Below are 13,764 nucleotides of genomic sequence, written 5' to 3'. Positions count from 1 at the left end.
CCAGGCAGGATGGGAATTGTAGTTTTACACAGGTGTAGTGTAGTTAGCGTAGCATATTGTTAGTGTAGTTTTACACCAGTGTAGAGTAGCATAGTGTTAGTGTAGTTTTACACCAGTGTAGTGTTAGTGTAGTTTTACACCAGTGTAGTGTTAGTGTAGTTTTACACCAGTGTAGTGTTAGCGTAGTTTTACACCAGTGTAGAGTAGCATAGTGTTAGTGTAGTTTTACACCAGTGTAGAGTAGCATAGTGTTAGTGTAGTTTTACACCAGTGTAGAGTAGCATAGTGTTAGTGTAGTTTTACACCAGTGTAGAGTAGCATAGTGTTACTGTAGTATTACACCAGTGTAGAGTAGCATAGTGTTAGTGTAGTTTTACACCAGTGTAGAGTAGCATAGTGTTAGTGTAGTTTTACACCAGTGTAGTGTTAGTGTAGTTTTACACCAGTGTAGAGTAGCATAGTGTTAGTGTAGTTTTATACCAGTGTAGAGTAGCATAGTGTTAGTGTAGTTTTACACCAGTGTAGTGTTAGTGTAGTTTTACACCAGTGTAGTGTTAGCGTAGTTTTACACCAGTGTAGAGTAGCATAGTGTTAGTGTAGTTTCACACCAGTGTAGAGTAGCATAGTGTTAGTGTAGTTTTACACCAGTGTAGAGTAGCATAGTGTTAGTGTAGTTTTACACCAGTGTAGAGTAGCATAGTGTTAGTGTAGTTTTACACCAGTGTAGAGTAGCATAGTGTTACTGTAGTATTACACCAGTGTAGAGTAGCATATTGTTAGTGTAGTTTTACACCAGTGTAGAGTAGCATAGTGTTAGTGTAGTTTTACACCAGTGTAGAGTAGCATAGTGTTAGTGTAGTTTTACACCAGTGTAGAGTAGCATAGTGTTAGTGTAGTTTTACACCAGTGTAGAGTAGCATAGTTAGTGTAGTTTTACACCAGTGTAGTGTTAGTGTAGTTTTACACCAGTGTAGTGTTAGTGTAGTTTTACACCAGTGTAGTGTTAGCGTAGTTTTACACCAGTGTAGAGTAGCGTAGTCTTAGCGTAGTTTTACACCAGTGTAGAGTAGCATAGTGTTAGTGTAGTTTTACACCAGTGTAGAGTAGCATAGTGTTACTGTAGTATTACACCAGTGTAGAGTAGCGTAGTCTTAGCGTAGTTTTACACCAGTGTAGAGTAGCATATTGTTAGTGTAGTTTTACACCAGTGTAGAGTAGCATAGTGTTACTGTAGTATTACACCAGTGTAGAGTAGCATAGTGTTAGTGTAGTTTTACACCAGTGTAGAGTAGCATAGTGTTACTGTAGTATTACACCAGTGTAGAGTAGCATAGTGTTACTGTAGTATTACACCAGTGTAGAGTAGCATACTGTTAGTGTAGTTTTACACCAGTGTAGAGTAGCATAGTGTTAGTGTAGTTTTACACCAGTGTAGAGTAGCATAGTGTTAGTGTAGTTTTACACCAGTGTAGAGTAGCATAGTGTTAGTGTAGTTTTACACCAGTGTAGAGTAGCATAGTGTTAGTGTAGTTTTACACCAGTGTAGAGTAGCATAGTGTTAGTGTAGTTTTACACCAGTGTAGTGTTAGTGTAGTTTTACACCAGTGTAGTGTTAGTGTAGTTTTACAGCAGTGTAGTGTTAGCGTAGTTTTACACCAGTGTAGAGTAGCGTAGTCTTAGCGTAGTTTTACACCAGTGTAGAGTAGCATAGTGTTAGTGTAGTTTTACACCAGTGTAGAGTAGCATAGTGTTACTGTAGTATTACACCAGTGTAGAGTAGCATAGTGTTAGTGTACTTTTACACCAGTGTAGAGTAGCATAGTGTTAGTGTACTTTTACACCAGTGTAGAGTAGCATAGTGTTAGTGTAGTTTTACACCAGTGTAGAGTAGCATAGTGTTAGAGTAGTATTACACCAGTGTAGAGTAGCATAGTGTTAGTGTAGTATTACACCAGTGTAGAGTAGCATAGTGTTAGTGTAGTTTTACACCAGTGTAGAGTAGCATAGTGTTAGTGTAGTTTTACACCAGTGTAGAGTAGCATAGTGTTAGTGTAGTTTTACACCAGTGTAGTGTTAGTGTAGTTTTACACCAGTGTAGTGTTAGTGTAGTTTTACACCAGTGTAGTGTTAGCGTAGTTTTACACCAGTGTAGAGTAGCATAGTGTTAGCGTAGTTTTACACCAGTGTAGAGTAGCATAGTGTTAGTGTAGTTTTACACCAGTGTAGAGTAGCATAGTGTTACTGTAGAATTACACCAGTGTAGAGTAGCATAGTGTTAGTGTAGTATTACACCAGTGTAGAGTAGCATAGTGTTAGTGTAGTTTTACACCAGTGTAGAGTAGCATAGTGTTAGTGTAGTTTTACACCAGTGTAGTGTTAGTGTAGTTTTACACCAGTGTAGAGTAGCATAGTGTTAGTGTAGTTTTACACCAGTGTAGTGTTAGTGTAGTTTTATACCAGTGTAGAGTAGCATAGTGTTAGTGTAGTTTTACACCAGTGTAGTGTTAGTGTAGTTTTACACCAGTGTAGTGTTAGCGTAGTTTTACACCAGTGTAGAGTAGCATAGTGTTAGTGTAGTTTCACACCAGTGTAGAGTAGCATAGTGTTAGTGTAGTTTTACACCAGTGTAGAGTAGCATAGTGTTAGTGTAGTTTTACACCAGTGTAGAGTAGCATAGTGTTACTGTAGTATTACACCAGTGTAGAGTAGCATATTGTTAGTGTAGTTTTACACCAGTGTAGAGTAGCATAGTGTTAGTGTAGTTTTACACCAGTGTAGAGTAGCATAGTGTTAGTGTAGTTTTACACCAGTGTAGAGTAGCATAGTTAGTGTAGTTTTACACCAGTGTAGTGTTAGTGTAGTTTTACACCAGTGTAGTGTTAGTGTAGTTTTACACCAGTGTAGTGTTAGCGTAGTTTTACACCAGTGTAGAGTAGCGTAGTCTTAGCGTAGTTTTACACCAGTGTAGAGTAGCATAGTGTTAGTGTAGTTTTACACCAGTGTAGAGTAGCATAGTGTTACTGTAGTATTACACCAGTGTAGAGTAGCATAGTGTTAGTGTAGTTTTACACCAGTGTAGAGTAGCATAGTGTTACTGTAGTATTACACCAGTGTAGAGTAGCATACTGTTAGTGTAGTTTTACACCAGTGTAGAGTAGCATAGTGTTAGTGTAGTTTTACACCAGTGTAGAGTAGCATAGTGTTAGTGTAGTTTTACACCAGTGTAGAGTAGCATAGTGTTAGTGTAGTTTTACACCAGTGTAGAGTAGCATAGTGTTAGTGTAGTTTTACACCAGTGTAGAGTAGCATAGTGTTAGTGTAGTTTTACACCAGTGTAGTGTTAGTGTAGTTTTACACCAGTGTAGTGTTAGTGTAGTTTTACACCAGTGTAGTGTTAGCGTAGTTTTACACCAGTGTAGAGTAGCGTAGTCTTAGCGTAGTTTTACACCAGTGTAGAGTAGCATAGTGTTAGTGTAGTTTTACACCAGTGTAGAGTAGCATAGTGTTACTGTAGTATTACACCAGTGTAGAGTAGCATAGTGTTAGTGTAGTTTTACACCAGTGTAGAGTAGCATAGTGTTAGTGTAGTTTTACACCAGTGTAGAGTAGCATAGTGTTAGTGTAGTTTTACACCAGTGTAGAGTAGCATAGTGTTAGTGTAGTTTTACACCAGTGTAGAGTAGCATAGTGTTAGTGTACTTTTACACCAGTGTAGAGTAGCATAGTGTTAGTGTACTTTTACACCAGTGTAGAGAAGCATAGTGTTAGTGTAGTTTTACACCAGTGTAGTGTTAGTGTAGTTTTACACCAGTGTAGAGTAGCATAGTGTTAGCGTAGTTTTACACCAGTGTAGAGTAGCATAGTGTTAGTGTAGTTTTACACCAGTGTAGTGTTAGTGTAGTTTTACACCAGTGTAATGTTAGTGTAGTTTTACACCAGTGTAGAGTAGCGTAGTCTTAGCGTAGTTTTACACCAGTGTAGAGTAGCATAGTGTTACTGTAGTATTACACCAGTGTAGAGTAGCATATTGTTAGTGTAGTTTTACACCAGTGTAGAGTAGCATAGTGTTAGTGTAGTTTTACACCAGTGTAGAGTAGCATAGTGTTAGTGTAGTTTTACACCAGTGTAGAGTAGCATAGTGTTAGTGTAGTTTTACACCAGTGTAGAGTAGCATAGTGTTAGTGTAGTTTTACACCAGTGTAGAGTAGCATAGTGTTAGTGTAGTTTTACACCAGTGTAGTGTTAGTGTAGTTTTACACCAGTGTAGTGTTAGCGTAGTTTTACACCAGTGTAGAGTAGCGTAGTCTTAGTGTAGTTTTACACCAGTGTAGAGTAGCATAGTGTTAGTGTAGTTTTACACCAGTGTAGAGTAGCATAGTGTTACTGTAGTATTACACCAGTGTAGAGTAGCATAGTGTTAGTGTAGTTTTACACCAGTGTAGAGTAGCATAGTGTTAGTGTACTTTTACACCAGTGTAGAGTAGCATAGTGTTAGTGTACTTTTACACCAGTGTAGAGTAGCATAGTGTTAGTGTAGTTTTACACCAGTGTAGAGTAGCATAGTGTTAGTGTAGTTTTACACCAGTGTAGAGTAGCATAGTGTTAGTGTAGTTTTACACCAGTGTAGAGTAGCATAGTGTTAGTGTACTTTTACACCAGTGTAGAGTAGCATAGTGTTAGTGTACTTTTACACCAGTGTAGAGTAGCATAGTGTTAGTGTAGTTTTACACCAGTGTAGAGTAGCATAGTGTTAGTGTAGTTTTACACCAGTGTAGAGTAGCATAGTGTTAGTGTAGTTTTACACCAGTGTAGAGTAGCGTAGTCTTAGCGTAGTTTTACACCAGTGTAGAGTAGCATAGTGTTAGTGTAGTTTTACACCAGTGTAGTGTTAGTGTAGTTTTACACCAGTGTAGTGTTAGTGTAGTTTTACACCAGTGTAGTGTTAGCGTAGTTTTACACCAGTGTAGAGTAGCGTAGTCTTAGCGTAGTTTTACACCAGTGTAGAGTAGCATAGTGTTAGTGTAGTTTTACACCAGTGTAGAGTAGCATAGTGTTAGTGTAGTTTTACACCAGTGTAGAGTAGCGTAGTCTTAGCGTAGTTTTACACCAGTGTAGAGTAGCATAGTGTTAGTGTAGTTTTACACCAGTGTAGTGTTAGTGTAGTTTTACACCAGTGTAGTGTTAGTGTAGTTTTACACCAGGGTAGTGTTAGCGTAGTTTTACACCAGTGTAGAGTAGCGTAGTCTTAACGTAGTTTTACACCAGTGTAGAGTAGCATAGTGTTAGTGTAGTTTTACACCAGTGTAGAGTAGCATAGTGTTAGTGTACTTTTACACCAGTGTAGAGTAGCATAGTGTTAGCATAGTTTTACACCAGTGTAAAGAAGCGTAGTGTTAGCGTAGTTTTACACCAGTGTAGTGTAGCTTAGTCTTAGCGTAGTTTTACACCAGTGTAGAGTAGCGCAGTGTTAGCATAGTTTTACATCAGTGTAGCGTTAGCATAGTTTTTAACCCCTTAAGGACGCAGCCCTTTTTCACCTTAAGGACTGAGCCCTTTTTCACAATTATGACCACCGTCACTTTACGAATTAATAACGCAAAAACGCTTTTACCGAATATTCTGATTCTGAGATTGTTTTTTCGTGACATATTCTTCTTTATTTTGGTGGTAAATTTTCGGTGTTAATTGCATCCTTTTTTTGTGAAAAATCCCAAAATTTCATGAAAATTTAGAAAATTTTGCATTTTTCTAACTTTGAAGCTCTCTGCTTGTAAGGAAAATGGATATTCCAAATAAATTTTATTTTTCTTCACAAACACAATATGTCCACTTTATGTTGGCATCATAAAATGGACATATTTTTCAAAAATGTCATGAAAATTGCTAAATCTGAAGGGACAGATGTTACAGAACTACAACTCCCAGCATGCCTGGGCAGTCCAGGCATGCCGAGAGTTGTAGTTTGGCAACATCTGGAGGGCTACTGTTGGGCACCACTGTAACAGTGGTCTCCAAACTGTGACCCTCCAGATGTTGCAAAACTACAACTCCCAGCATGCCCAGACAGCCTTTGGCGTTCTGGGCATGCTGGGAGTTGCAGTTTGGCCCCCCTAGTGGTTGCCACAGTAAAGATCGATTTACTTTCAATCCCCCCCCCCCCCCTGTCGATTCCCTACCTGATCAGGATCCTGCAGGCTCCAGCGAAGATCCCAGGTCCCCAGGAATCTTCTCCTGCAGGTACGGCCTCCATCTTCTTCCCAGAGCCCCTCGACATCCAGGGGCGGGCAGAACGGGGGTTGCCATGGCAACCCCCTGTCCTGCGCTGCCATTGGTCAGAACTCCGTTCTGAGTAATGGCAGGGGATAGGAGTAGATCGCAGCTTTGCGACCTCACTCCTATCCTTTAGGCTGATCGGGGCTGTTGCTGACAACTCCGATCAGCCCTATTTTCCGGTCGATCGGGTCACCAGAGACCCGATCAGCCCGGAATTGGAGAAAATCGCATGTCTGAATTGACATGCGATTTTCTCCGATCGCCGACATGGGGGGGGGTCTCAGGACCCCCCCTGGGCGATGTGCCAGGGTGCCTGCTGAATGATTTCAGCAGGCATCCGGCTACGGTCCCCAACCGGCTAGCGGTGGGGACCGAATTTCCCACGGGCGTATGGATACGCCCTCGGTCCTTAAGGACTCGGAATGCAGGGCGCATCCATACGCCCTGTGTCCTGAAGAGGTTAAACAAGTATATGGTACTTGGAATAGTTTTGAACATGTGCAGCGTAGTTTTACACAGGTGTAGCGTAGATAGTTTAGTTTTACAGGCAGATTAAGCGTAGTTTAGGGATTTTAGCATAGGGTGTTGCAATCTTAGTCATACAGTGAAGGGGCTACAACTCCCAGCATGCCCAGACAGCCAAAGGCTGTCCAGGCAGGATGGCAGTTGTAATTTTGCAACAGTAGCAGAGGCACTTGCACTCTGCTATGTTAACCCCTTAAGGACGCAGACCTTTTTCACCTTAAGGACTGAGCCCTTTTTCGCAATTCTGACCACCGTCGCTTTACGAATTAATAACTTGAAAACGCTTTTACCGAATATTCTGATTCTGAGATTGTTTTTTTGTGACATATTCTACTTTATTTTGGTGGTAAATTTTCAGCGTTACTTGCATCCTTTTTTGGTGAAAAATCCCCAAATTTCATGAAAATTTAGAAAATTTAGCATGTTTCGAACTTTGAAGCTCTCTACTTGTAAGGAAAATGGATATTCCCAATAAATTTTATTTTTATTCACAAATACAATATGTCCACTTTATGTTGGCATCATAAAATGGACATATTTTTTACTTTTTGAAAAAATTAGAGGGCTTCAAAGTAGAGCAGCAATTTTCAAAAATGTCATGAAAATTGCAAAATCTGAAGGGACAGATGTTACAAAACTACAACTCCCAGCATGCCTGGGCAGTGTAGGCATGCTGAGAGTTGTAGTTTGGCAACATCTGAAGGGCTACCGTTTGGGCACCACTGTAACAGTGGTGTCCAAACTGTGACCTCCAGATGTTGCAAAACTACAACTCCCAGCTTGCCCAGACAGCCTTTGGCTATCTGGGCATGCTGGGAGTTGCAGTTTGGCCTTCCTAGTGGTTGCCACAGTAAAGATCACTTTCATAACACCCCCCCCCCCCCCCTCATTCAGAATCAGTTCTGACCAATGGCAGGGGATAGGAGGAGATCGCAGCACTGCGACCTCACTCCTAGCCCTCAGGATGATCGGGGCTGTCACTGACAGCTCCGATCATCCCTATTTTCCGGGTGATCGAGTCACCAGAGACCCGATCAGCCTGGAATAGTAGAAAATCGCATGCCTTAATTGACATGCGATTTTCTGCGATCGCCGACATGGGGGGAGTGACGTCACTCGTCATTGCACCGCGCAGCGCATAGCAACGACGCAGGGGACACACACCGGAGGCCTGAAGCAGCGCGGACCCGACCCCCGCACTGATAGCCAGGGGGAGAGAAGGGGCAGAGGCGCCGATAGCAGGGGGAGAGAAGCGGCGGCAGCAGGGCTCTAGACCCCAGGAAAGGCAGGGGGAGAGAAGCCGGCAGCGACGGCCTCTCTCCCCCTGCCTTTCCTGGGGGGCTTCTGCGGGGTCAGAAACAGTGTATTGGGGTATACACATGCACACACACGCACCCTCATTTTACCAAGGATATATGGGTAAAAAACTTTTTTTTACCCAAATATCCTTTGGTAAAATGAGGGTGCGTGTTATACCCCGATAAATACGGTAAGTACTAAAATCACCAAAAATGATCGAGAGTCCATATTAATTTGGACCTGATTATAATGAGAGTACATGATATTTGGACCTAATTGTAATCATATAGTGGGGTGAATATCCTCGGTCCTGGAAGGATTATTACCGTAGATACCCAGTAGTGATACTCCGCAAGACAAATATTGAGACAATTTGAGTTATATTTTTAAATGTGTTTCTCACCTTTTCTTTAATAAAACACAATAAAAGTTAAGTTTTATTTTATAACAAATGTACATTAGAGGTTATTTCTAACCCTTTGGGTTAAACTGTTGTTAGGCTTCTATACCTCTATATGTGTTAATAGGCCAATATTAGTAGTTTGGTCAATACTAAACCGGGGCTTAGTGTCAGCCCCAAAAACATCTGGTGCTAAACCCCAATTCTTACCCTGATACACACCGGCAATACCAACAGGCCCAGAGTGTCAAATATGGCGCTCTTGGGGCTAGGCGATAACAGGCTGGCGTTATTTAGGCTGGGGAGGGCCATTAACAATGGTCCTCGCCCACCCTGGTAACGTCAGGCTGTTGCTGTTTGGTTGGTATCTGGCTAAGAATGAAAAGATGGGGAATCACACATTTTTTTCATAAATAAAATAAAAAAAAGTGTGTGGTTCCCTGACTTTTCATTTTACAGGCAGATACCAACCAAACAGCAACAGCCTAATGTTACCAGGGTGGGTGGGGACCATTGATACTGGCCCTCCCCAACCTAAATAACGCCAGCCTGTTACCGCCTAGGCCTAATGCCATATTTAACGCTCTGGGCCTGTTGGTACCGGCTCTTCCCTGTACCCCTGTGGCAGTGGGTTCTGGGGTAATAACTGGGGCTAAGCCCTGGCTTAGTAATGGACTCTGTCTATAAGACAGCTTCCACTACTAAGCCTGAAAAGTAATTATAGAAACTACAATTTAAAACATTTTTATTTGAAAAAACACTCCCCCACAGCCCTTGTTAACCATTTTATAATAAAAAAAAAAAAAAAAAAAAAAAGGCAGGTCATCGCAGTAGTCCACCAAATCTGATGTAGTCCTCTGCATTCACCTATCTGAAACGAGAAGAGAACACGTTTAGATAGCTGTATACCCCTAATGAACTAACTAGCGCATCTCAGAGCGCACTCGCCTCTGCAACATTAACGTAGCAGAGCACAACTGCCTCTGTTACATTAACGTAGAAGGACGTACTCGCCTCTGCTATGTTAACGTAGCAGACCACAATGGCCTCTGCTACTTTTATGTAGCTGTGCGCAATGGCCTCTGCTACATTAACATAGCAGAGTGCAATTGCCTCTGCTACTGTTGCAAAACTGCAACTCCTATCCTGCCTGGATAGCCTTTGGCTGTCTGGGCCTGTTGGGAATTGTAGCCCTTTCACTGTATGACTAAGCTAGCTACACCCTATGCTACACTCCCTAAACTAGACTCCATCTGCCTGTAAAACTAAGCTAGCTACACTACACCTGTGTAAAACTACACTAATCCTATGCCACACATGTGTAAAACTATGCTAACACTATGCTACACTAACTATGCTATACCTGCCTACTAGGCTAACACTACGCTACTCTACACTGGTGTAAAACTATGCGAAACCTATGCTACGCTAAATACGCTAGACGTGCAAAACGACGCTATATGTGTGTAAAAACAATGCTAACGACACACTACACTGGTGTAAAACTATGCTACGCTAACTACGCTACACTGGTGTAAAACTACGTTAACACTACGCTACACTGGTAAAACTATGCTACACTACACTACACTGGTGTAAAACTACAACAACACTAAGATACGCTAACTACACTACACCTGTGTAAAACTATGGCACGCTATCTACGCTACACCTGTGTAAAACTACAAAACTACTTGTAAACTTGCAAAACTACAACTTCCAGCATGCCTGGACAGCTTTAGGCTGCCTGGGAATGCTGAAAGTTGTAGTCCCTTACTTTAAAACTTGAAGGACAAGTCTCATGATCAAAAACGTATCCCCATCCAAAGGATAGGCGATAAGTTTTAGATTGCAGGGGTCCGAGCACTGGGGCCCCTTGCGATCTCCTGTTTGGAGCCCCGATGCACTAGAACAGGAGCGCGTCACGACTCCTGTCCGAAGCAGAGTCCGCCACGGTCCCTCCATATAGCTCTATGGGAGAGCTGAAGATTGCCAAATGGCTCTCCCATCGAACTACATGGAGGGGGCATGGTGACCTCCACTTTGGGCGGGGGGATCGTGACGCGCTCCTGTGCTAGTGCATCAGTGCTCCAAACAGGAGATCGCGGGGGGGCCCAGCGCTCGGACCCCCACAATTTAAAATGTATCGCCTATCCTTTGGATAAGGGATACGTTTTTGATCATGAGACTTTAAGCTACGCTAACTACACAACAATCTAAGCTAGCTACGCTACACAGAGGTTAAACTCCACTAACCCTACGCTTACACTATGCTAGTCCCCCTCCCCTACGCTTTCACTACGCTGGTCTCCTTCCCCACCTTCTCCTACTATAACTATGCACTCGGAGTCCAAAGTAAACTGCGCATGCGTGCACAGTTTACTATGGACTCCCTTGACTAACAACTGTGCATGCGCTGACTTATGCTAGCCCTACGCTAACTGCGCAGTAAGTAGACACCTGCACATACGCTCTTAGTTTTCTACAGATCATAGAAAACTTTACATCACCGGCACAAGGCTCTTTCAGGGGCAGGTGCCTGGCACTAGGTTCCTTGAGGGAGGGTATTCCACATTAGGCTCCTTGGGCTCCACCCTAAACCTCTTTTATATAAATTCTGAATAATAATAAGCAGTCACTACTACCATTAGTGTAATATGGTGGACAGAGCTACCTTTTCATGGGTAATATTTCATTCTGACCTCCAAACAGTTTTAGTGTCAAACAGAGAAAATTTATTAAAGAATTCACAGAAATCGTAAATACAGTCAAATAGAAACGCCATGTTGGTATATCAGGCAAAGCCCTAATCATAACAAAGGGAATGGAAAACAAGAAGGGGGAGGAGAAGGGGAGGTAGGATAATATGGGCCAAGGGAATGGGAGTACAGTAAACAAATACACTAATGTGTCAACACAAACAAACAATATATGAAAAAAAAGGCATGCATATGGATCAGGGACTGAGTGCATCAAAGACAATTACAGAGAGATATTATATGACATATCCATCCCGTAGGAAGAGATGATCCACGGTTCCCAGACCTTATCAAATTGTGAAACAGTATCCCCTCTAACAGTATTCAAACATTCAGACAGCATAATGTTATTGATCTTTGTAACAACCATATTAAGGGATAACACAGGGGTGCACCATTTAGCAGCCACATGCATTTGTGCAGCTAGTAATATAAACTGAATTAAACAAAATTTAGCAAAGGACAAAGCCTGGGGTTTATGACCCAATAAACATACAGCAGGGTCTAGAGGGCAGTCAAAATTCAATATAGAAGCCATCAAGTCTACAATACTGCGCCAAAAAACAGACACATGCTGGCAGGTCCACCAAATATGTAACATGTTACCAGTCATCGGACACCCACAAAAACAAAGAGGGGAGACCGATGGGAATATAGCCTGTAACCTAGAGGGCACATAATAAGTCCTATGAAGGATTTTAAGGGTCGTTTCGGTCAAGGACGTTTTCAAACTCCCTTTACTTAACGGAGTGCAACAATCATGCCACTGGGAGAGGCAAGGAAATTTGCAGATCTTCTTCCCATTGCGTCATAAATAACAATTTATGGTCTTTCAGAGGCTGATTTTAGGCAGAGTATATAAGAGGAAGAGTGTCTGAGCGTAAAGGAGAGTATAAGGCTAAGGCTTCAAAAAATGTATTGTCAACCTTGGTCGAGATAGGGTAGGAGAAGATCTGAGAGAGACAAAAGAGATGGGGTTTATCTGCTAAAAAATATAGACTGGGACATTGTTTCCTCACCAAAAAGTGGTGGATCAAAAGTAGCTTTTGGGAAAGCCACCAAGAGAAATCAGACCTCTGCAGACCCGGAGGAAAAAAGGGATTAGCCAGTAGGGTAGTAACAGGAGATATAGGGGATTGTAGCTTGAGCTTGAAAAGAACCGAGTGCCAGAGAAGAAGGGAATGTATAGAAACAGTAGCAGGGTAGGGGACATAAGGGGAGACTGAAGAGACAGACCACGAGAGATTGTAAAGTATAGGGAGAGAGCAAGTCATTTTCTAAGGAGACCCAGCGCGGATATGATGAAGGGGCATTGCATAGAAGGAGTTGAGCCAAGCAGGCAGAGGTATAATAATGGGTGAAATTAGGTACCGAGAGACCCCCCCCAGCCTCTTGTGGTAGAACATAATACTCCTAGGAATCCAAGGTCGAAGACCACGCCAGATGAAACAAAAAACATCACTCCGCAATTTCCTAAGATCCACCATTCGAATTGGAAATAAGGAAGTTTGGGTAGGACTACCATCTTCACAGAGTGAATACGTCCTGGCCATGAGATGTGAGGGAGGTTCCATCTGGCTAGGTCTTCCCTAATAGATTTACAAAGAGGTAGATAGTTAAGCTCATAGAGTTCCGCTAGAGAAGAAGGGAGAGAGATATCCAGATATGGGATGAAAGAAGAGGAGGGACAAAGATGAAAATTACCAGAAATTAGATCACATACTTGAGGAGGAGTGTTACAGAAAAGGATCTCTGATTTGGTTTTATTAACAACCAAGCCCGAGATGGCCAAGAAAGGATAGCGAAAATAAATTTGGGAGGGACACTAAGAGTGAGTGGCAGGTCGTCAGCAAAGAGATAAATTTTATACTGAGAGGATCCTATGGGAGCTCCCTTAACTTCTTAACGATGCAGGACGTATATTTACGTCCTGTGCCGGCTCCCGCGATATGAAGTGGGATCGCGCCGCGATCCCGCATCATATGGCGTCGGTCCCGGCGCTCATCAACGGCCGGGACCCGCGGCTAATACCACACATCGCCGATCGCGGCAATGTGCGGTATTAACCCTTTAGAAGCGGCGGTCAAAGCTGACCGCCGCTTCTAAAGTGAAAGTGACCCGGCTGCTCAGTCGGGCTGTTCGGGACCGCCGCGGTGAAATCACGGCGTCCCGAACAGCTGACAGGACACCGGGAGGGCCCCTACCTGCCTCCTCGGTGTCCGATCGGCGAATGACTGCTCCATGCCTGAGATCCAGGCAGGAGCAGTCAAGCGCCGATAACACTGATCACAGGCGTGTTAATACACGCCTGTGATCTGTGTAAAAGATCAGTGTGTGCAGTGTTATAGGTCCCTATGGGACCTATAACACTGCAAAAAAAAAATTTTTTTTAAGTGTTAATAAAGGTCATTTAACCCCTTCCCTAATAAAAGTTTGAATCACCCCCCTTTTCCCATAAAAAAAATAAAACTGTGTAAAAAAATAAATAAATAAACATATGTGGTATCG

At 42.6% G+C, this 13,764-nt stretch overlaps 1 protein-coding gene across 2 annotated transcripts in view; it reads right to left on the bottom strand.

Moving 5' to 3' along the window:
- LCAT (lecithin-cholesterol acyltransferase) overlaps window positions 1–13,764 on the bottom strand; it is a 130,104-nt gene that overhangs the window by 41,157 nt on the left and 75,183 nt on the right. The window lies entirely within an intron of this gene.

Source organism: Hyla sarda, chromosome 6 (genome assembly GCF_029499605.1).
Source record: "Hyla sarda isolate aHylSar1 chromosome 6, aHylSar1.hap1, whole genome shotgun sequence".
NCBI lineage: Eukaryota > Metazoa > Chordata > Amphibia > Anura > Hylidae > Hyla > Hyla sarda.
Note: the sequence above shows the minus strand (reverse complement) of the source record. Positions and strands in the feature narration are given on the sequence as shown.